At 41.2% G+C, this 24,147-nt stretch overlaps 1 protein-coding gene across 1 annotated transcript in view; it reads right to left on the bottom strand.

Moving 5' to 3' along the window:
* The window catches only part of LOC119427167 (EMILIN-1), a 72,851-nt gene that overhangs the window by 44,199 nt on the left and 4,505 nt on the right, over positions 1–24,147 (bottom strand). The window lies entirely within an intron of this gene.

Here is a 24,147-nt window from a genome sequence, read left to right on the forward strand (position 1 = left end):
GGGGGGGCTCTCCTCCAGGCAGGAAGAGCAATTAGGAGTTACCCAGAAATAGGTCAGCATCTTTGGGTCTGGCCTCTGAACGGATCCGTTTAGAAAAGATGGGCCTCCCACAGGATGTGGTGCGTACGTTTCAGGGCGCATGAGCTGCTTCTACCACAACGCTGTACACATCAAGTGGACAGTTTTTCAGCGCTGGTGCGCAGAGAAAGGGTGGAGGCCATCTCATGTCCACTATGTGGCATGCTGTCATTTCTACAGCAACTGATGGACAGAAATTTAGCGTTCAGCACAATTAAATGCCCAGTGTCAATTATGGTTCTCACTGAGCCCACGAGACGACCACCATTTGGAATGGATGCCTTCGTTCATTGCCCGTGGCCAAAAATGCGGAACCACGATGTGGGCCACTGACATCGTCCCAGGAGTCGCATGACAGGCAGAGCTGTCACTACGCTGTAGGGTTTGACACGGCGAAGCTGAGCTGATAGAGCTTCGGCTCTCAGCTGTGATAAACGGGCTCTCATTGTGGTTGAGTTTAGCTCCACTTCCAGATAAACAATCATCTGGGACGGACGAACAGAACTTTTTTCCAGTTTATAGAAAACCCCAGCACAATTAAAACTTATGCTGCAGCTATTTCTTCCTGTCATGAGGTTTTTCGTTGACAGAACAGTTCTTAACCACCTGCTGATGAAGCGTTTTCTGAAAGGTGTACAGAGACACAGACCTGTGTCACGTCCACTAGCTCCACAGTGAGACTTAATGATGGTCCGGCACGCTCTGATCAAAGCTCCTTCTGAGCCTTTAGATCAGGTTTTACTTACATTTCTGTCATTTAAAACAGCCCTGATGTTAGCTCTGATGTCGGCAAAAGAGATTGAGTGATAGTCTGCTCTCTCTGTTACTCCCTCATGTCTCAGAATTCAAGCTGACGGCAGCTCAGCTGTTCTGCATTTTAACCCTGCTCTGAAAAGCATCACAAGCTCATTCAGATCGAGAGTGATAACCTTGGATGGGTTTTATCCTCTTCCTCATAATTTTGAGGAGGAAGCAACATCTCATCTCCTTCTGTCCCATGTGCTCGTTTTCATGTTACATGCACACGGCCGCAATGCACTGCTTTCAGCGGCTGTTCGTGCATTACAGGGACAGCTCTTCAGGACGCCCTCTATCCACCCAGCGCCTCTCACACTGGTTGTGTGAGGCTATTTCTGAAGCTTACAGTTCATCTGGACTGGATCTTCCAGAGAATCTCAGCGCATTCCACCAGAGGGTTTTCATCCTCCATGGCTCTGCATGGAGGGATGACAGTGGAGGATATTTGTATGGCAGCTGCCTGGTCATCGACATGTTCAATTATTTGTTTTTATCTACTTGATGTTTCTACTTTCTCCATGACCCATTCTGTTCTCAGGGTTCTGACAGAATGATTTTTATTTCCTTCATGGAGCCTCACTTTTAAGCTCACACCTGCCTGCATGCAGTCGCAGTGTGAGATATTTATTATCAGTCACAAGTTCATGACTGCTGATTTTATCGTTATTTCATCCTGAGGAGTTGTTGGTCTGCTCTGTTCATCATTACACTGTTACAATTCGTATCCTCCGTTGTTCCTATTCACAGCAGCAGGTCTGTTATCTCAGCCTTTTTTTTTTTTCCTCACCAGAGATCTTTTCTCCGGTGCGCTCCTGTGCATGAAACACGCAATTATGCAGCGTGTAATTATGCACACAGAAGGCTGAGTGATGAAATGTGTTTTTGTGCAAGCAGGTGTTTCATGTTGTGTCTGAATGGACCCAGTGAGGCATAGACTACATCCTGCTTCGCCTTTAACCCACTAGCGATAGCCTTAAAGAGCGAAGCCTACACGAAATAGAACGTTGGTTACGTACTGTAACCCCAGATTCTATGAGTATAGGCGCAGCCCTTTAAGCTCTGGGCCTCACTGGTTCCTAAATGGCTGAAGAAAAAAGCTATTTGGGAGCCGATTGCCCAGTCTTACCGTAATTTATACAGAGCGGGGGTGGAGCCCACACAGTCGGTGGGCGTGGACTAAAGTTTTCAGTGCTGCGCTGCTCGCGACGGGATAAACCCTCTAGCAATAGCCTTAAAGGGCTGCGTCTATACTCATAGAATCTTGGGTTACAGTACGTAACCAACGGTTCCAAATGTACCAAGAATGCCACCAGAAGGGTCCCTGATAAGGTATAAAAAGCTGCCAAATCTATCATTTTCCACAGTGTTTTCAACAATCATATCACATTTGTCAATCAAATCACAGCATTTCAACAATCATGCTGGCATTTTTTGGGCTGCAGCACTTGTTGCATGTCCCTGAGCATAGTACTTGACCATGGTATCTCAGTACTTTCCTTGGTGACATAAGTAAAATGTGAAAAAAATGACTAAAAGGTCATACTGACCAGATGATTCTTCAATGCACAATTCCAACGGCAGCTGGTGTGTTTTTATGCAATTCCGCTATGCCTGCAGTCATTTAAGGGCCATTCAGATTGTTCAAACTTCATTCTAGCCATATTCCAGCAGTACTTTAATTTAAAGTTGTTTATCATTTTAATTCTCTTTCAAATGTGATTAGACTACTGCATTTAGATTTCATTTGGAATTTTGTAAGAATATAACCAGAATGCAGCTAAATACAGTTTAAATGTAGTTTGATATTTCTCCATTTGAAATGCGCCTCGAAAGTTTTGAACATTAGCAAAAAAATCTTGCCTGCCACAAGAATTGGCCTAAGTGTAAAGACAGTACAGTGATCCCTCATCTATCACGGGGGTTACATTCCAGAGACCCCCACGATAAGTGAAAATCTGCAAAGTAGTGGCGTAATATGTATTTATTTTTTAATATATATTAAGGCTTTATAAACCCTTCCCACACTTCTACAAATCTTTCCCACTCTTAGGTTTATCCTTCACGCACAGCGCAACACTGAAAACGTTAGTCCATGCCCACCTACAGTGTGGGCCCCATCCCGGACTGTATAAATTGCACTGAGACTAGGAACAGACTCCCAAATAGCACTTTCGTTCAGCCATTTAGGAGCCGTGGAGGATGTGATTCCTCTAGTGGAGTGAGCTCTGAGCCCCTCTGGAGGAGAAGATCCAGAAGAAATAAACGTCTATGAAACAATTTCATACAGTCAATGTGACAGGTGCTGAGCAGACAGAGGAAGTCCTTGAGGCTGATCTCTGAAGTGCACAACCAAATGTTGAGAGTGGCATGATGCGGCCGTGCATACAATGTAGAAGGAGAACACGTGCACAGGGCAAATCCCGATCGGTGGCCTTTCTGGGTAGAGTTTGCATGTTCTCTATGTGCATGCATGGGTTTTTCTCCCGGTTTCGGTAGTTTCTTCCCACAGACCAAAAACATGAATGTCAGGGTGATTGGTAACTCTAAATTGTCTCTAGTTGTGAGTGAGAGTGTGAATGTTTGTTTGTTTCATTTGTCTCTATGTGGCCCTGTGATGGACTGGAGACCTGTCCAGTGTCCCCTGCACAGTAACTGCTGGACTTGGGCACCAGTGACCACTGAGATCCAAAAATGAAGAAGTGGGTAAAAGTAATAGTTGCATGGGTATAGGTAGAGAGCTTGCTGACAAGATGCAAAGAAGGAATGTAGATGTTTATGTGTCTAATGCCCCTTTTCCACCACTCCTTCTCAGCCCTACTCTGCTCAGTCCTGCTCAGATCAGCTCTTAACATGTCACATTTCCACCGCACTTAAGGACAGGTTCTGGAGGTGTATCCAGAATCCAAAATCCTGCTAATGAACTTTTAATGAACTTTAGTTCACAGAGTGAGAGTTCAACTCTAAGCAGTCTGCTCCTCAGAAAAATAATGTTAAATAATTATTTTTAAATATGAATGTTTTTGTTAACTTATTTTATATATGAATATTTCTGTTCAGTGCCCTGAGACAACTTCTGTTGTGACTTGGCGCTATATAAATAAACTGAATGAATTAAATATGATGAACCAGATTCTATAAAAACATCTATATTTAAATATCAGAGTCAGAGATGCTTTATTGTCATTCGCACCACATGTGGTACATGTGGTGGAACGAAATTATGTACACAGGGTCCCAATTACATCCAACAATAAAATGTAAAAGAAAAACAATGATAACATCTAAAATATGAACTAAGAAAAACATCAACTAAAAATACACTAAGCACTAATAGCATAAAAACATTACATCGAACAGAGACACCAGAGATTCATCAGTCTAACAGCCACAGGGTAGAAGCTGTTCCTCAGTCTGGTGGTTCTACACTTAATGCTCCTGAACCTCCTTCTTGAGGGGAGCGGGGCAAAAAGTGTGTGTGCTGGGTGAGTGGAGTCCTTCATGATGCAGGTGGCTCTCTTCCTGAATCTAGTTGTAAACATTTGTGATGGTGGGGAGGCTGACTCCGTCTTCTGTGCAGCCTTCACCACTCTGCTTAATTATCTTAAATTGCTATAAATGACTTAAATGGCTACTAACTTAAAATTTTAAATTATCTTAATTAATCTCTTAACTTTCCTGAGGAGTGACAGCCTGACCAAGCCAGATAAACAACATGTCGCCAGTATCCAGGATGACAACAGAGGAAGAGTCCAGTTAATGTAGTTTACAGTTCAGTTAACTTGTTTTTAATAGTGCATTCAGTTTAATATCAGTGTTTGTGTGACATACAGTTTGTGGTGTTGAATAAATAAATACAAATTAAACTTAACATCTTCATTTTCAACTTTAATAAAATACAATGTTTCACATCATCGTTTAAATCACATAGCTTGAATTACATAATGTCCAGATTGCTTCATTTAGCTCAGATAGCTTCATTACATCTCCCACCACAAACAAAAACACGGTTTATTCTTGTTACTGTTATTATTTATCACATTTAGTACAGTATGTTATAATCCAGCACCATGCCTGAAATATAAGCCTGCCTCATTCAATAAATAGCAATATTAGAACTGGATCTGACTGGCGTCTCTTCCCAACACAGATGTCAGTCACAGCAGCTACATTCAGGCGTAGATTAACTACAAGACCCAAAATATATTCCATCAGTCATAGCACAGAAAGCACTATGTTATACTACGACGCCATTGTTGTTGATAGAAATATGTCGTTAGTCCGCGCATGTATGAAATACATGCCTGTTGTGCGCATGTGCTTTCACAGCTCTGCGGGAGCTTTTGACCCCTCTGCAGACAGTCCACAAGAAAACCTCTACTCTGAGAGATGGGTTGAAAAACCTCTGAATTTGGTGAGGGGGCAATTGGTGTCGTGTAAATGAACAGCCGAACCACAGCGAGAAAGGTGTGGTTTCACTCAAAATATGCACCATGTAAACGGCCCCTGAGTTTATTGCAGTGTCTCAGACTGAAAAGTCTTTTGGATAAATGATGAATCGTTTCAACAAGAAGAATCAGTCCAGAAGACCTGACTTTATTTTGTTACCTGGATTATTAAGTATGCATCAGGATGTTTCCTCTTGTTGTCTTCCTGTTCTTCTATGACTAATAAGCTTTGCCTTTGTGAAATTTGGGGTTTAAAAGCCAAGGTATGTTGACGACACCTGGGTTAAAATTAAAACTCAGGAAGTCCAACATTTTACTGACCACATCAACTCTGTGGATAAATACATCAAGTTCACACGAGAAGATGAAAAAAATGGCAAGTCGGCTTTCTTGGACTGTGAGGTCTCAGTCTCTGATAGAGGACATTTGCAAACTGAGGTGTACCGCAAACCCACCCACACAGACCAGTATTTGCAGTTTGACTCCCATCACCCTTTGGAGCACAAGTTAGGAGTCATCAGGACTCTGTATCACAGAGCAGACAGCGTCGCCACTAGCTCAGGAGCCAGGCAGAAGGAGAAATCCCACACAAGACAGGCTCTAGAGCAATGTGGATATCCTAACTGGGCCTTCCTGAAAGCAGAGAAGAAACCCAAACAGGACTCCAGTCAGCCAACAGGTGAAAAGGAGGAATCCAGACCCAGACCAGTGGTCATTCCATATGTTGAGGGAGTATCAGAGAAACTGAGACGTTTATTTTCTAAACATAACGTCCCAGTGGCTTTTAAACCCCAAAATACATTACGGCAAAGACTGGTTCATCCCAAAGATCCAGTCCCACGGCACAAACAGAGTAATGTTGTGTATGCTGTTCAGTGTCAGGAGGGCTGTGATCAGTCTTACATCGGGGAAACAAAACAGCCACTGGCCAAAAGGATGGCCCAGCACAGAAGATCAACATCATCAGGCCAGGACTCTGCGGTCTACACTCATCTCCAGGCCAGCGGTCACTCTTTCAGGGATGAAGATGTTCACATCCTGGACAGAGAGGAACAATGGTTTGAGAGACGAGTAAAGGAGGCCATCTTTGTGAAAAGAAACCGTCCATCGTTAAACAGGGGTGGAGGCCTACGTGTTCAATTGTCCCCCTCTTACAATGCTGTGATTGCTAGTATCACTCAGCCCTCTGTGAATAGTAAACAGCCATCAGTGTGCTAATGATCCATTGTTAGGCTGATGGTCCTTCTTGAGCATGTGATCAGCTGGTTTTGGTTGTCAGCAGCAAAACTGGTTGATCCACTCTGAGAAGGTGCTATTTAAGAGACTGAGCTGAATACAGCACCTCAGACTGAGGAAGTCTCTCGGATGAGAGACGAAACGTTTCTACATTTTTTTGTTGTTTTGCTTTGTTTTGTTTTGTTTTTTTAATGTCCAGAGGACCAGATTGAACTTTTTTGGATGAAAGTAATAACATTTGCTAGTCTGTATACAGTGTTTTTAATGTTACTAATTCTATCTTCTGGTTCTGTTCTCTACATTGCTATTTTTCAGGTATTAGCTGAGTTTAATAGGATTGTGAGTAAGAATCTGGAACAAAATTTCTTTGAGGCTCTGGACCAGTACACGCCACAATTCATCCAACTCTTCACTTTAAAATGTTGGTTACGTACTGTAACCCCAGATTCTATGAGTATAAGCGTAGCCCTTTAAGCGTCGGGACTCATTGGCTCCTAAATGGCTGAAGAAAAGTTATTTGGGAGCCGATTACCCGCTCTTTACGTAATTTATACGGACCGGGTGGGGCCCATACAGCAGGTGGGCGTGGACTAAATTTTTCTTTCAGTGTAATGCTCCGCATAACGGGATCAGCGACAGCCTTAAAGGGCAAAGCTTATACGAAATAGAACAAGGAATTGTTGGAGAGAAACAGACTGAACTAATGCACCACGTGGACTGGATGACAACCGATGTGACTGGACGGCGCACACTTGTCCTTAAAGGCCTTCCTCTGCTACTTGGTGACGTCTCAAGAGAATTCTACAAAACATTTCTGATGTCAAAAAAGAAGAAGTCTCGGCCACCCTAACGCTTGGAGTGCTGACTGTTCTCCCTGAGGAGGGACAAGACACCATGGAGCTCCAGCCCACATCATCTGCTGCTGTTGTGGAGGGGCGTGTAGTAATCAATAACATGAAAGACTTTCCTCAGGCTGTTTGGACTCATGTATGCATTGAATCTCGACTATCCAAAGACCACGGTAAACTCCTTGAAATGTATTCAAATGGTGATGCTGGGTCTTGGACACGCAAGACTTCCACCAAAACTCTAACAAACAAATTGTTGACTAAATAAAAACGGCATAATAATGCCAAGTTATCTCCACATGGATGTTGCATTAACATGGTAGTTGCACTCGTTTTATTTTTTTTGACTGCTAATATTGCTTTTTTACTTCTTTATATATGTCCAATTGCATACTGGGGCCATACAAAGGGGGGGAAATCAGGCCATGGAGAGAGGGGTAGGGGTTTTCCAGTTAACCACAAGGGTATAATTCTGAGTTTAAAAGTTAGAATTGACATTATAAGAAGTTGTAATATTACAAGCCTTTTTGTCACACAATTTATGTTTTTGAGTTAATAATAAAATACATTTGTTAGATGTTTTGAAATGTGTTGCGCTAGTCACTTGATGCTCAAATTTTTTTTATTTTTTTTTATATGGCAGCCAATGGACCTTGTTTTACCTTGTGTTTTCAAGAAATATTGTTTCAGTTTGTTTTGGGGTTTTTTTTTGGGGGGGGAGGGGGGGGGGATGTTGTAGAGGTTTTAAACCATTGTAAAACTGATTTCAGTGTTTTAAAATAAAATGTGTTCTGATGGCATCATGTTTTTTAGTTTGTTTTATGGACAGGTATGTAGAGAAATAAATGTAACATTACTGCTGGTGATGTAGGCAGAAAAAGAATTTCAGAGAATAACAAATATTTGTTTTACAGGTCAATTTAAGAACATTGATTCCAGTGGAAAATTTTGACCAAAGAGCGTTTGCATATACTTAAACATGTAAAGTTGTGTTTGTACAAGTTGTTTTAGTACAACTAAATTAAATTTACAAAGTTATTTTAGGTGTGCAATACTTAAATCAAACAATTTTACTTCACTTATTTTTTTTATGTTTACAACATCGTTTTTGCAGAGATTTTTAAGTAAACCGAACTTATTCTCCTTGAGTTACAGGAACTCAAAGCTAAGTTATGTGCACTATTTTATGTTATTACAACATACTCAAAATTGTCAAGTTAGTGGAGTTGTACAAACTTAAGATGTACAACTTGCACAAACTTAACATTTTGAAATTTCAAATAATTGAAAATTTTGAGGCAACGAGTTTGCATAAATTTTTTAAGTAAAGTCCACCTATTGTGTTTTACAGTGCAGAGCACGTTTGTATTGCAGCTTCAAGGGAGACATAAATATGTAAATCATGCTGTTAACTTATATTTGAACATTTTGTGTAGCATTTTTCTATGAAATGTATTACCTCACACAATATTCATCACATTTGTTACCAGAAATGTTTAATTACATAAAATGTTTACTTCAAAATAGGATCTGTTTCATTACATGTTTATTTCTTACCTGAAATATGTTAATACATTAAATGTTTACTACAAATGTGATCAATTTCATCATGTTTACATGTTACCTGAAGTGATTAATCAAATGTTTCATGAATGTGTACCACATGAATTTGTATTAAATGAGAAAAAAACAATCACTTGCAAGTTTTTATTCAACTGTAACTATATTTCAAACAATGAATGCAGCAAATATAACTTTTTCTCCAATCTACATTTTAGATATATCAGTAGCAGCATGTGCAGGTTTCATTAGCATTAGATTTACAACCACACTAGAACACGTTCACTAAACTACAGTACACACACAATCTGAAGAAGTGTCACCTCTTCACCCTCACATGTAAGCACCAGTATAGTTAACTGGTATATTTCTGTGTAACATTGTGTATTTGTTTCTCATGCAACCAATCACTCTTTCCATATGAATTCTAAGGTGTGCTCGTGTGTGTTCAACATCCTTAGCATCAAGTTCACATCTCCATTTACTAAATTATGGGATTTGAACCTCAGCACATCATTCATTTATACTTTTGTTGGATGTAACTGGGACCCTGTGTACACAGTTTTGTTTCACCTCATGTACAACATGTGATGTGAATGCCAATAAAGACCCTTGACCTTGACCCCCACACTGTCTTTAATATCAAAGCCTCTGTCAGCTAACATAACGTCCCCCGGGTAATAATCTGGAGTGAAGGCCACAGCTTTCTGTTATGAGCTTGTCTGATGCACATCCATCCCTTGGAAAGAAAAGAAAGACACAGGTATTAGACATATTTTTATGTGACACCTTAAAAAGATGGCAAAGATGCTGAACAGGATGCATTAGTGTTTGTAGAACCATTGAAATTGTGAGTTTTTTAATGCTGGCAGAAAATGCCTAACAGTGTTAAACAATGACAACAAGATGTCAAAGCAATGAAGTCCTGTATAATATTTAATAATATAAAAATTATTTGTCCAGCTGTTTTTGATTCAGCTCTGACCTGAGCTTCCTGTTCTCCTGTAACAGATGGTTTATTTCTGCTCTTCTTTTATTCACACATTGTATTTGTACCTTTTTGCTGCTGGTTCATGTTCCTCCATCATCTGCAGCCTCACTGAGCTCCTCTCCTGGAGTTTCATCCATTTCATCTGAAGGTTTGTCTTGAAGAGGACATATCAGAACACAGATCAGTATCACTACAGTAAAAGTGACACTAGAAACTTTAAACAGTTTATTTCACAATAACACAGATGTCCACTCTGTCTAAACTCAGACTAAGTTACATGCAAAATATAAACCTGACCTAAACTAGGTTTGCCCACTTCTATGAACATGAACTAAACATAAATATGCTAAACTAAACACCTGGACAAAATCATGGCACACATTTATGGCACAACACCAACAAACTGAATTTAGACACTCACCAGAATGTCTGGAACAAACTAGCAGGTATCTTGGGACGCTGGAGAACGTTATATCAGGACGTCTCACCATCTCCTTTTTGTTACGTCCTACACATGAGCTCCTTGCGTTGTTTCCTGGCGGAGAATCTATAAAAAAAGTCCGTTTTCAATCTTTTAACAATTCCAGTCGTGTGACCGGACATTACATCCAATAACGCAGCAATTTCGGACCATCGCTAAACTGTTTTAACCTACTTAGATTTTTTTTTTTAAATGTCAGCGAAAAAGCTTGTTTTCCACAGTTAATATGGAGGGCAATAAAAATGGTGGATGCGGCCCAATGCTATCCCATCAGCTGCCGCGCTGCGGACAAGTGACGTCATGCTCTAAAGCTCTATAACACAGGAGAGAGAACACAACCTTGAGTGCTCACTGTGAGAACATCAGAAGTGTTACCACCACCACCACAGACTCTCTGTGGACAACATGATAGGAAATCCCTGATCCAGAGAACCAGGTTTGAGTTGACATTAAGATCGATGAGCGTCTTTAAAATAATATGAGTTTTCATTGAGTTAAACAGAACTAAAATCTACAAACAAAATTCTTACAAAATTTTGGGGGATCATCAAGTGTTTTGTAACTATGTTCAACAGAGTCAACACTGCATCATCGGTGCATCTGTTGTTTCTGTATGCAAATTGGAGTAGGTCTACAATAGTGGCCACAAAATTGGCCAGATGACTGACAAGAACCCGTTCCATACTTTTACATAGTAGGGAAGATAAGGCAATGGGCCTAAAATCATTAAGTGCAGCAGAGCTTTTTTTATTTGAAACTGGCCTTCCATCCATCCATCCATTATATTTTACCCGCTTATTCCATTTTGGGTCACAGGGGTCGCTGGTGCCCATGTCCAGCAATCACTGTGCGAGGGGCGGGGTACACCCTAGACGGGTCACAAGTCCATCACAGGGACACATAGAGACAAACGAGACAAACAACCATTCACTCTCTCACTCACACCTAGGGACAATTTAGAGTTACCAATCAGCCTAACATGCATGTTTTTGGTCTGTGGGAGGAAACCGGAGCACCCGGAAAAAACCCACGCATGCACGGAGAGAACATGCAAACTCCACCCAGAAAGGCCCCTGGACCGGGGTTTGAACCAAGGACCTGCTCACTGAGAGGCAGCAGCTCTACCAGTTGCGCCACCGTGCTACCCTGGCACTGGCCTTATTAATGAAAATTTCTATGCTTTTGTCACTGTTCTCAAATGGATACGATACTGGAATAGCTGTGTAAAGACACCTTTCAAATGGGCAGCGCAGTCTTTTAACAGAAGGGGTTTAAGGCCATCAGGGCCAATAGACTTGTTTGGTTTTAATTTAAAGAGGTTTGTTGCAACATGCTCACTGACAGTTATTGGAGTCTCCAAAGAAAGGTTCTTACACAACTCATCACTTTCTACCTTACACTCCATGGGGTCAAATCTACAATAAAATTCATTCAGTTCATTTACAGAAAGTCTGGAAATGCTGGCTGGCACTGTCATCTTTTTAACTGGGCTTCCCCATTAGAATATTCAGTCCCTCCCAAGCTTGTCTTGCATTGCCTGTAATGAATCTGATCTCTATTTTAATTTTAAACTCAATGTTAGACTTTAAAATCTCTCCCCTTATCAGTCTCCTTTTCTCACACAGAAAATCTGTATCACCAGCGCAGAAAACAAGTTTTCGTTCATTAAGACAGTTTTTCAAATGTTTCGATACCCATGATTTGTTGTTTGGAAAAACTTTCACTGTCTTCTTTGTGCACAAGTTTTCCTCACAGAACTTAATGTAAGAGGTGATAGTATCTGCAAGTTCTTAAGATCCTTGCAGGACTGGAAAAATATATTCCAATTGGTCTCCTCAAAGTAGTCTCTGAGTTGTTCTTTACTCATATCAGACCACACTTGTATTTCTTCACTGACAGTTTTCTGTCTCTTTACCACAGCCCTATATTTTGGCAGGAGGTGGGTTACGTTGTGGTCAGATTTTCCTAAAGGTGGTTTACAAACTGCTTTAAATGTGTCAGGAACGTTGCCGTAACAGAGATCGATAGTTTGCTTGAGACGGGTGGGGCAGTCCACATACATTAAAATGGCCTGATCGGCGGAGCGAGTGAGCGCCTGGGTATAACTCTCCGCTATTCTCACACCGGCAACCTCCTTGTTCTGACCGGGCACATAGGTGAGTATTACAGTAACCTGCCTGAACTCCCGTGGCAGGTAAAACGGTCTGAATGAAACTGTCAGTATTTCAGTCTGGGGTGCACACCTGCTCCAGTATGGTATACTGTGTTGCCCAACCTTTGTCAACAAACATGCACAGCCCTCCTCCTGTAGATTTAAGTGAGGTGTGTGCATCTGTCTGGGCATATTGTAGTAGGTCCCTGTAGGCTTGGTGTTGCATGGTGCTCTTTAAGCCACATTTCTGTAAAGCAAACAAGGTTGCGCTGCCTCAACTTACAGTCATGGACAGCTCTGAGCTTTCATTCATCCAGTTTGTTGTTTACCAAACGCACATTGGTGAGGGTGATGACAAGCAGCGGGAATCTGCTCTGGCCTTTCCAGAGTCGGTGCCTCACTCCTCCTCTTGAACCTCGATTCTTCCTGTCTTTTTTTCGCCTCCATGACTATGTCCGAGATTGCTGGATTTCACAGCAATCCGTGGGTAAACTGATCGATAGAGATCTAGCCTTTGAGCGTAGTGACAGCAAGTGCTCTGGTGTGTAGATGAGGGCGTCCTGCCGTCCTTCCCAGCAGTTGCTCCCAGGAGCAAAGGCAATCAGACAGAAAAATAGCCATACCGTTGCAAAAATCATTTTGCTCATAAATGCACAGGTAGAGACAATTAAGATCCACAAAAAGGCGGGGATTCTGTTTCAAGTCATATCCAAAAATCACGTAAAACTCACACACATTCAGAAACGGAGAGCACAGGAGGCCGCGCCCCAATCGTCAGAGTACTGCAGGAAATTTACAAATACTACAGGATACTCACAGAGCTGCAGACTTCTGGCCTAATTTAAGATGATTATTGAGGCTCAACAAAGAGCACCCAGGAAGAGGTGAAATGTTCTGGTATGTTTATATTTTACAGATTTTTACTTTGAAAGTGTGGATGACTGAAAGCTAAAATCATAATCCAGCTTAGTGTTATCCTAACCCCTTCTATACAGTCATAAGTGATTATGATTTTGCTGCTTGCTTGTCCTTTTCAGGTTTTAAGTCCAGCATCATGCAGGTCACCTGACTGTTTAAGTTCAATGTATACGATACTCTCATTGTATTTGTGTTATTTTGAATGAAATCACATGAAACCCTCAGCTGATGTCATCTGTTTGGCGATGAATGCACTTCTGTGTTGGTTTGTCCAAATCAAATGTGTCGAGTTATTTCTGCTGGAATCCACAAGAAAAGAAAAACATCACCAGTCAGCCAGTCTGAAGTGATGTTTTTCTGGAGATATTAACACTTTTTATTATCTAAAGAAACCTCAGGGACAGAGACTAAAACATGAAATAAATAAAATGCCTTGTTCAAGTTAAAGACGTATTTGAATATGATAAAAATCACCAGATATGCACTTTCCAAAGATCTGGTTTGATTATACGTCAGTGTGTCACTATAAGTTGACCCTGTAATGGACTGATGACTTGCCTGAGGTGCACCCCATTCCCCCACCTCATTGAATGTTGGAGATAGTATCCACCCACTCTAAACTGGAAAAAGTATGTAAAATGAAAGCATAGGGAAAAAAATAAAACAATCACTCCATCTGTGCTGCTCATGTATTCATTCCAGTTTGATATGAGTTGTGTAAATGTCATTTCTAACAATCAAAGCTCTTTTCCTTTTACAGTGCTTTAACACTGTTTTATGTTGAAATCATACTAGGCTTCACTATTTAGTGGAAATGCCATCATTGTATACTTGTAGCTAGCAAATACTGTTCAAACATACCTTTGCCACAATGTTAACTGTGGGTAGCATGTTTTATATACCAAGTTTTATAAAAAAGGGTCTAAAACATAAGTGAACAATGACAACAACAACAGCAACAAAAACTTGATCAAGAGTGTTAAACATCTTGCTGTGACCCAACCACAGTAGATCCTCAGAGGAGTCATCCTCCATCTAGAGCAACTTTCGCGGGAGCAGCCAAAATCACTTTGTTTCAGGGTTTTTTTTTCACAGGCAGAAACATGTTGCAGGCTGAACTAATGTAGCAACACCGCTTTCTTCAGGGAAGCACTACCAACATATCTGCCTGTTATACTGGTTATTTTTTTCTTTAACATTGTGCAAATTTGAAAAATGGAGAGGTACATCCATCCATCCACCCATCATCTTCTGCTTGTTCCAAAGTCAGGTCTCAGGGGCAGCAGCTTGAGCAGGGAGGTCCAGACATCTCTTTCCACAGCCACCTCCTCTGGGAGGACTCCAAGGCGTTCCCAGGCCAACCAAGAGACATAGTCTCTCCAGCGTGTCCTGGGTTTTCCCCGGGGTCTCCGCCCAGTTGCCCGAAGCACCTCCCTAGGGAGGCACCAAGGAAGCATCCTTACCAGAATTCATGAGCATAGGTGAGGGTAGGAACGTAGACTGACTGGTAAACAGAGAGCTTTGCCTTACAGCACATTTTGGTTTGGGAAAATCTAAATCGACACTGTCACAAAGAATACTTCAATAGTTTGTCATAATGTTGCATTTGTAAGAATATAATAAAAATTATAAAAACAAATACTTTAGAGATGCAAGGTTGCAGTATCAGAAATCAACAAAATAAAGTTCAGACAAAATGGACAAAAAATGTGTCATTATCCTAGCTTTAAAAAAGCATCTGATTTGAAAAAAAAAATTACTTTTTCCTCCTAGCATCCACAATAAAATGTTCAAACTGTCCCCGACATTGGTCACAGCATTATTGTCTCATTTTTTTTCTTTAAAACTGAACTCAACACATCAGGCAGCAATTTGTTCTCACAGACTCACTGCACTCTAAAATCTAAGAATTTGTGTTTGGTTGATAATTTCTTTGTTCTAACAATACATCTTGGCAAAAAAAAAAAATCTTATATTGCTGGTAAGCCTGTTTATTTTGCATTAAGTTGTGCCATATTTGTTAGGAAAATGTTTTGTACATTGAGCAGCAAAGTTGCGCTCATGACAAACGTCAAATCTTTGCCAAACAGCTAATTCTGCTCCTGCCTCTTGTTTGACAGCATTCACTTGATCGGATGATTAAAGTCTGAAAAAACAAGATGTATTCTGGCAATTTAGCTTTTTTTTTTCTTTAAACAAACAGGGGCCTCAGTAGCATGTGGAAGAACCATACACAGCCACAACAGCCTGGCACCGCCTCCTCATGCTGCTCAGCATCCTTGCTTTTCAACAGTATACGTTCTATTGTCAGAAAGAACTAACAACAACAAACAACCAGCCAACAACAAATTTCATTACCTTTTGTTCTCAGTTTATAAATAAAACAAACTTATTTAAATGAGGAGGAAAGTCCGATAAATTGCACAACAGTAGAGTTCCCAAAGATTATTAATGTGAGTCATCATTTTCAAAAGTCATAATTCATTTACAGAACAAACACCTGTTCACAAATATACACATCAATATTTTAAATAACCCCAAAGTCTAACTGGAAAAATGTAAATGCATAAAGACATAGAAATACACACTATTGTCACCAAATATTAAGTATAAACAAAATATACACTACATAATGTAATGCAACATAGACAAAAACAATTTAACCACAAAACGTAAACATTTCAAACTATTAAAGACGTTTAAAAGAGCAACAATGTAATTAATGACAGAATCTGTTAACATTAATAAACTGTTTGTTGGTTCTCAGTCTCTGGGATCCAAAGATCTACATTTAATTTCTATATAGATTAAAAAAAAAACTTTTAACAATAAGCAAAGCCTTCTTTTTAATTTAGTTTAAGTGAAATGTTTGTTTGTCTACACCTGTTTGATTGTGAACTTTGGCTGCTCTAACCAGAATAATAACTATGAAAAATCACATCATGTTGCTGCTGATCTGTTTCATGTTGCTGCTGATCTGTTTCATGTTGCTGTGGTCATTCATCCTGATCTGCTCACACAGACTCATCTTCGTGCTGCTGTTCGGTGTATGTTTTTTATGCTATTAGTGCTTAGTGTATTCTTAGGGTGCATTCACACCAGCCCTGTTTAGTCCGCTTTAATTGAACTCTAGCTCGTTTTCCTAGAAAGTCCGGTTCGTTTAGGAAGGTGTGAACGCGCCGTTGAACTCTGTCACGGAACAAAAAGGCCAACCCTGGCCCGGGCTAAAACCTAGGTCTCGGTCCGGTAGAAGCGAACTCCAGCGCGGTTCGAGTACAGTGTGAATGTAATCAGACCGGACCCGCTCCGCAGGGTAAACAAACACGCATTTCTCTAACTTTATATGGAGCCGTCAGCTGCCTTGTGTGGAAAAACAATATTCTCCATGGTCTTCTGCCTCATCTTCTGCTCATGCCAAGTCCATTTTTGAAAAATGACAAAATATAACTCCTAAAAAACTGCTAAAATTTGATGCCACTTCGTTTTTGTTTTAATTTACAGAAAAAGAAGAAGAAGACGTGTCTTCAGAGGTTTTTGTGTCGTTTCTTTCAGTAGTTCTTGGTGCAGCGCCCCCACAGGCGAGCGGGGGAACAGGTTGGTTCAACAGGTTGACTTGACTGCACAGTGCAGTGTGAATGCAAACGCGCCAGATCAAATGTAAACAAAATGTCATGAATATTGGTCCCGAACCGAGTCTACCGGACTATCTGGTGTGAAAACGACCTTAGTTAACGTTGTTCTTAGCTCATATCTTAGATCTTATTACTGTTTTTCTTTTAGTGACCGAGTGATGTCACAAGCATCGCAGCATGGTCGCACTGATGGGAGCTCCGCTTTGACTCTATCTTTTTTGTTCCTGTTGTTTTTGTTTTAACTTTTTTTTTGCACCTACACTGCACACCCACACTACAGGTATGACCGTGACACACTTGTGAGTTTTCTGTGTCGCTGCCTTGCCATCATGACATTGTGGTTCCATTCCAGGCCCCCTTCCAAACTCGGGCTCAGACTCTGGCCTGTCATGGCGGCCGTCTCCATGAACCTCCATCTGCCTGCACGGACCAAACTCTACGGACCCATTCAGTTCCGCAGGGAAACCTGGGATGTTCTCTGTCTGCTGGACCTGTTTCTGGACCTGTTTCTGGACTGCGGTCTGTGAGGGCAGCTGCTGCGGTCCTTATTTCCATCAGGCTGCTGACCAGACCTGCTAACAGGACCACGCCGCTATCAGAACAGAACCATCATGTTGAAAGAACCTCACTGTAGATGTTTTTCTTTTTCAACTTAGGCGCTGGCCAACACGGTGGCGCAACTGGTAGAGCTGCTGCCTCTCAGCGAACAGGTCCCTGGTTCAAACCCCGGTCCAGAGGCCTTTCTGGGTGGAGTTTGCATGTTCTCTCCGTGCATGCGTGGGTTTTCTCCGGGTGCTCCGGTTTCCTCCCACAGACCAAAAACATGCATGCTAGTCTGATTGGTAACTGTAAATTGTTCCTAGGTGTGAATGAGAGAGTGAATGGTTGTTTGTCTCGTTTGTCTCTATGTGTCCCTGTGATGGACTGGACAACTGTCCAGGGTGTACCCCGCCCCTCGCACAGTGATTGCTGGACATGGGCACTGGCGACCCCCGTGACCCAAAATGGAAGAAGTGGGTAAAAGATAATGGATGGATGGATGGATGAACTTTGACACCTTGTTTTAGTATTTTATTATGTTTTAGTATTTTTGCTGCATGCTTTGGTTTTTCTTGTTGTTGTTTTTTGCCAAGTCGAGACAGTTCTTCTCATCCGCAGCATTTCATTTCATTGTTGACCTTGTGTTGATTTTTGCATATGACAAATAAACCAAAACTGAATTTGATTGTTAATATGTGCTGCTGATCTCATGCTGCTGATTTATTTCATGTTGCTGTGTTTATTCGTACTCATCTGCTCACACAGACTCATGTTTGTGCTGCTGTTCAGCATATTGTTTTGTACTAGTAGTGTTTAGTGTAATCTTAGTTTAGCGTGTTTCTTAGTTCAAATCTTAGATCTTATACTGTTTTTATTTTACATTTTATACTTTAATTGGATGTAACTGGGACCCTGTGTACACAATTTCATTCCACCACATGTATCACATGTGGTGGAATGACAAAATAAAGAAACTTTGACAAAGCTCAACTGCCTTTAGTTTATGAGAAAATTTTATTCCATTAACTTATTTACTTTTGACGTTTTAACAAAATAAATTACCTTTATTTTCACACAAGAATAAACATTATCAATGAACTGAACTTAAAGACAAAACAACACTTAAATCAAACCAACTGTTGGTAAAAGTTATAGACAATAAAACGCCTGCAGTGATGACTGAACGAGCTGCTTAACGCCAGCAGCAGCTCCTCAGCAGGCACATTAGTGGGGCCAGCAGTCACTTTATGAATCACTAAACACAGTTTTACAATGTGCATGGCATTTTCTGTGGAAAAATGGGTTGCTTAATATATATGTAATTATTATTTTTCTTATTTTGCACAGGTTTGCAAAGGTTTAGCCTTTATTCTTTCTTTATTTATCATTTATTTATTCTTTCTTTATTTATCATTTATTTATTCTTTATTTATTTATTCCTTATTCTTTATTTATTTATTGTTTTTTATTTATTTATTATAATGTAGCTGTTTTTGTTTCGTTTTTCTTTAATATAATTTTCTTCCATTTAATTTTCAATTTGTATGCTTTATGATTGTCCACTGTTGTCATCACTCTGTTGAATCAGGTCTCTCTTGTAAATGATTCCTCGAGGCTCAATGGGATTAACATGTAGAAATAAAGGTTGCATTCATTCGCCCTCTCGTGGGTCGAAGTTGTGTCCTGTGAAAACAGTCAGCTCTAATAATTAAATCAGATCCAACCCAAAACAGGAGTATTTTTAATTTTACCTGTAAAATAAAGCTGACAGATTAATTTGATTTAAAGTAAAACTTCCCCAGATGAACAAAGTTTAACAGGGTAATAAGTTCTGTGAATTTATTCTAAAAATATAAAACATGACTGAAGCTTTCAACAGGGCTCAAACCTGGAGACTCACAGTTCTGACCACTGAGCCACCACGCTCTCCGACGCCACAGAGTTTATAAAATAAGATCTTCGAGAAAGTGTCCCGTTTATTTCTCTGTTGGGCTCAGGTTTTCCTGCATTTGATAAGATCCTGAGCTCTAGTGTTTGTGTGAACGTATCGATGGTCTAAAACCAGCAGAGAGTGGGCAGAATATTTTACCCCATCAGACTCTACCTGCTGTGAACACTGAAACAGGGGCACAAATGATAAATCCACTGAACGCTGCAGTGATGTGTACCACCGTATCACTGTAAACACATAAAAAACGGAGAATGAATCACTAAAAACTTTTTAAATTACATTTTAAATTGTCCAGAACGTAAAAAATCTCACAAAACAAAACAATTCACTGCAAGCTTCAGTAATTTACATTGTTTATTAGGAGGAACTACTTTTACTTTTAGAGGGTGGTGATGCAAAGATCAAGAGGTCATCAGTTCAAATCCCCCTCAAGGTACCATCAAAGTTGGAGTGGAAAAGGTGAAGCACCCACACCTTCCTCCACCCTCATTTGCCCCTGTCTGGGCCCTTGAGCAAGGCCCTTAAATCCCCCTTCCCCCCCAAATTCCACTTTTGCCAGCGATCAATAAATGTCCCTGACTGTTATCGTGTTGATGGCACAGCGATAAGAAACAAACATCTTTGTTTACAGGAAGTCATCTTTACATAAACGACTAGAAAACATAAAGCAGATAATTAAAACTGCAAATTTACTGCTTAGAGAAATATATGTCTTAAATTTACATTCATCTATTCTGCACCATGTTACAGCAGCACAAACCAAACTTTAATCTTCTTTTAAAAAAATTAATTGCTTATTTTTTTTATATCCAACATTTATGTAATACGTCTGTAGCTACTATTTGTATATATGTGTGTGTGTATGTGTATGTGTGTGCACAGCCTAAATATTTTTTTCTTCTTTCGGCTGCTCACTTCTTCAGGGGTCACCACAGTGAACTAGCTCGCACGATGTCTTGGTGGTTGTTTTGATGTTCTTCCTGACACAACCACAGACACCGAGCTACCACAGCCTCTGTGTGGAGCAGAGAGCTGCATCTAGGGTGCCCGGGGGAGCAGATGATGGGGGTTAATGGCCTTGCTCAAGGGCCCAGAGTGGGGCAAATAAGAATTGAGGTAGGTGTTTAACCAAACACATTTTTATATCTGTTCGGAGAGTTGAACCAGCGACCTTCTGATCACAGGCCTGCCTTCTCTAACCTCTGCTCCACCACTCCCCCTACAAGCTAAAAAACTGTTGTTTATTCTGTGAAATACTTTAGCAACTGCTTGCATAGACACATACGCAAGCACGCACGCACACACACATTCCTACAGCACTATCTCTACAACAGTAATCTGATCATGCATCAGTGTATAAATCATTGCAGAGCTGCTTGTAAAGGCCCCTGGTCCACCCTGAGCTGTAAAAATCTGACCTGTACATCACATCCACACACCAGGGAGGGCATCGGGGGCAGTGAGGAGTTCTTGCCCAGGGGTACACCGACATGTCCTACTAATCAAACCTCCAAATCTGGTTGGAGGACAACTGCTCTAAACACTGATCCACAGCCCTCCCCCCCTCCCCCCACCCCCGTCAATGAAAGGGAAAGTTAGGAGTCAGCTCAGAGTGTGTCAGTGAGCGCACTCATTGAGGACCTGTGGAGAGTTCACATTTAACAAAAGGTTTAATGTGGTTTTGTCTATTTATGGCTAAGTAGGACCCCTAAACATGTCCTGCTCAGGGCCCCCAAATGTCCCGGACAGGCCCTGGTTTATTTGCTGAGATCCATCAATAACTGATCAGAAACCTGTATGTGCAAATCTGAGAGCTCTCACATGCTTCATGTGTCACATGGAGCTGAGCTTTGACCTCACTGATGGTCCCTCACCCTGATCATGATGAAGATGATGATGAAGATGATGATGATCAGAGTTAAAAGATGATTTTTTTTTTTTTTTTTTTGCAGCTGCAAGAAGGTTTTTATTTATTTTGCCTTTAAGGTGAGTCGGGTTAGAGAGGAAGTAACACACACGAGCTCTACAGGATCAATCACCCTCTCAGTTCTTCATCATCATCATCATCCTGTCCGTGCACGTGTCGTCTTACCTGTGCCTGCTGGCCGTGCTGGCTCCGTGCGCGTGCCCACCAGTGTACAGGCTGTAGGAGGGTCGCAGCGGGAACGTGCTCTTGGCGTGTCCGCAGATCCAGAGCACGAGCAGCAGCAGCGGGCGCGCGCCCATCCTGATCGATACACGATCAATAAATATGATCGATTATTAATCGGAGCTTGATCAGCTCTTCAGCTGCCGGGAAAATCGCTCATCTCCATGGAAACGAACCCAAAAAAAGTTTCCAGAGAGTCCTCTTATCGGGACATGATCCTGGTTCTGATCCAAACAGAGCCACGACCTGCAGCGCATCCCGGACCGTTCTGATCCGGGTCCGAGCTGCCCCCTCTAACCCGCCTGTAACCCGCTTTGGCCCGGTTCGAGCGGCGGCCCTCGGTCCATCAGAACCTCCGTAAAACAAAGAGAAGAAAAAGTTGCGACAGAACGAACCGAGTCCAGCTGCTCCTCCTCTTCCTCACTGGGCCCGCCCATCCCGGAGGAGAAACCGGAGCCGCAGCCACACCTGAACCGGACCGGGTCCAGAAAGAAAGGCCCCGTCCGCCCATTTCGAGTAGCAGCAGAACCGGTTCAGAATTATGAATGTTATAAATTAAATCCATCTCAATTTGGTAAAATAAAAGTTAAAACTCTTGTCATTAAAGCAGCAGCTCTAATTATAGATATTTAATTTATTATTAATATTGTCCATCTCTGAGTGTTCATTGGTCTGTTGAAGATAAATCTTAGAAACCACTGGAGAGGAGGTGATCAATTTTTGTTTGTTGTTCTACATTCCTGTAGCCGAATATTGAAATTTAATAAACTCCAAAAACGTGATGTTTTCACAGAGAGAGTGTTGTCAATTAGAAGAAAAAAAAAGTTCAACATTGAAACACCTTTTACTACAATCTTGGGCAAACAAAAATACAGTACTGTACATCTTCATCCATCCATCATATTTTCCCGTTTCTTCCTTTACAGGTCACAGGGGTCACTGGTGCCCATAGCCCATATCCTGGACAGGTCTCCAGTCCTTCACAGAGACAAACAAGACAAACAACCATTCACTCTCTCACTCACACACACAGGGACAATTTAGAGTTACCAATCAGTCTAACGTGCATGTTTTTGGTCTGTGGGAGGAAACTTGAGTACCTGGAGAAAACCCACGCATGCACAGAGAGAACATGCTCCACCCAGAAAGGGCCTCAGCCGGGATTTGATCCATCGACCTGCTCGCTGAGAGGCGGCAGCTCTGCCAACTGTGCCCCCGTGCTGCCCCTCAAGCTTTAAATAAATTTTATTAAGACATATTTACAAGACAAGACTTTAGTTGTCTGAAATATAAAAGAAAACTAGTTAACGTAAACCTTTGAAGTTTGTAGGGTTTATTAACAATGAGGATTCTACTTGTCAGCAGAGGAAATCTTCATGGGTGCTGTCATATGAAAAGTACCATTTAGGAACTCATTTGATGGCAGGTTTATCTAAACCACATTCAGGTACACACAGATATAATGGCTACAGAGCCTTGGGTTTGCTTTAAACTCGTCAAACATAAAATCAGATGGAAAGATGGTCAGAACTTCTCAGCTGGTTCATTCAGAGGTGTTTGAACATTGTTCAGGCTCAGTCAAGAGGTTAAAGGTCAATTTGACCAAACTACAGATGAGCTCCTGAACCTCTGACTGCAAGTTACATCTTCATGTTGGATGTTCAAACTATCAATAAACAATCTTGTGTGAAAATAATGAGAAATAGCAGCCTGGGGATGACTGTGTCTCCCAGTATTATTTAAAACATTCGTCTTTGAAAAAAAAAAAGGTCACAGGGGTCACTGGTGCCCATAGCCCATATCCCGGACAGGTCTCCAGTCCATCACAGAGACAAGCAAAACCAACCATTCACTCTCTCACTCTCACCTAGAGACAATTTAGAGTTACCAATCAGTCTAACATGTATGTTTTTGGTCTGTGGGAGGAAACTGGAGTACCCAGAGAAAACCCATGTGCATACACGAAGAGAAGATGGAAACTCCACCCAGAAAGGTCCATGGCTGGGATTTGATCTGGCGACCTTCTTGCTGAGAGGCAACAGCTCTACCAACTGAGCCACTGTCCCGCCCCAAATATCCTTCTATTCTATTGTTTGTTTTTAAGTCTTTGAACGGTCTTAGTCCCTCTTATTTGTCTGAACTGCTTCACTTTTACATACCATCACGTGCTCTTAGATCCTCTGACCAGATGCTTTTAGCAGTCCCGAAAACCTTTTATAAATCCAGAGGAGACAGAGCCTTTTCAGCTCTGGCTCCTAAATTGTGGAATGATCTGTCACTGGAGGTCAGGCAGGCCCCATCACTTTCTGTTTTTAAAACTCGTTTAAAAACACTTTTTTTTTTCATTGGACTTTAACCTAGAGTGAGT

This window comes from Nematolebias whitei, chromosome 2 (genome assembly GCF_014905685.2).
Source record: "Nematolebias whitei isolate Nwh7 chromosome 2, NemWhi1, whole genome shotgun sequence".
Taxonomy (NCBI): domain Eukaryota; kingdom Metazoa; phylum Chordata; class Actinopteri; order Cyprinodontiformes; family Rivulidae; genus Nematolebias; species Nematolebias whitei.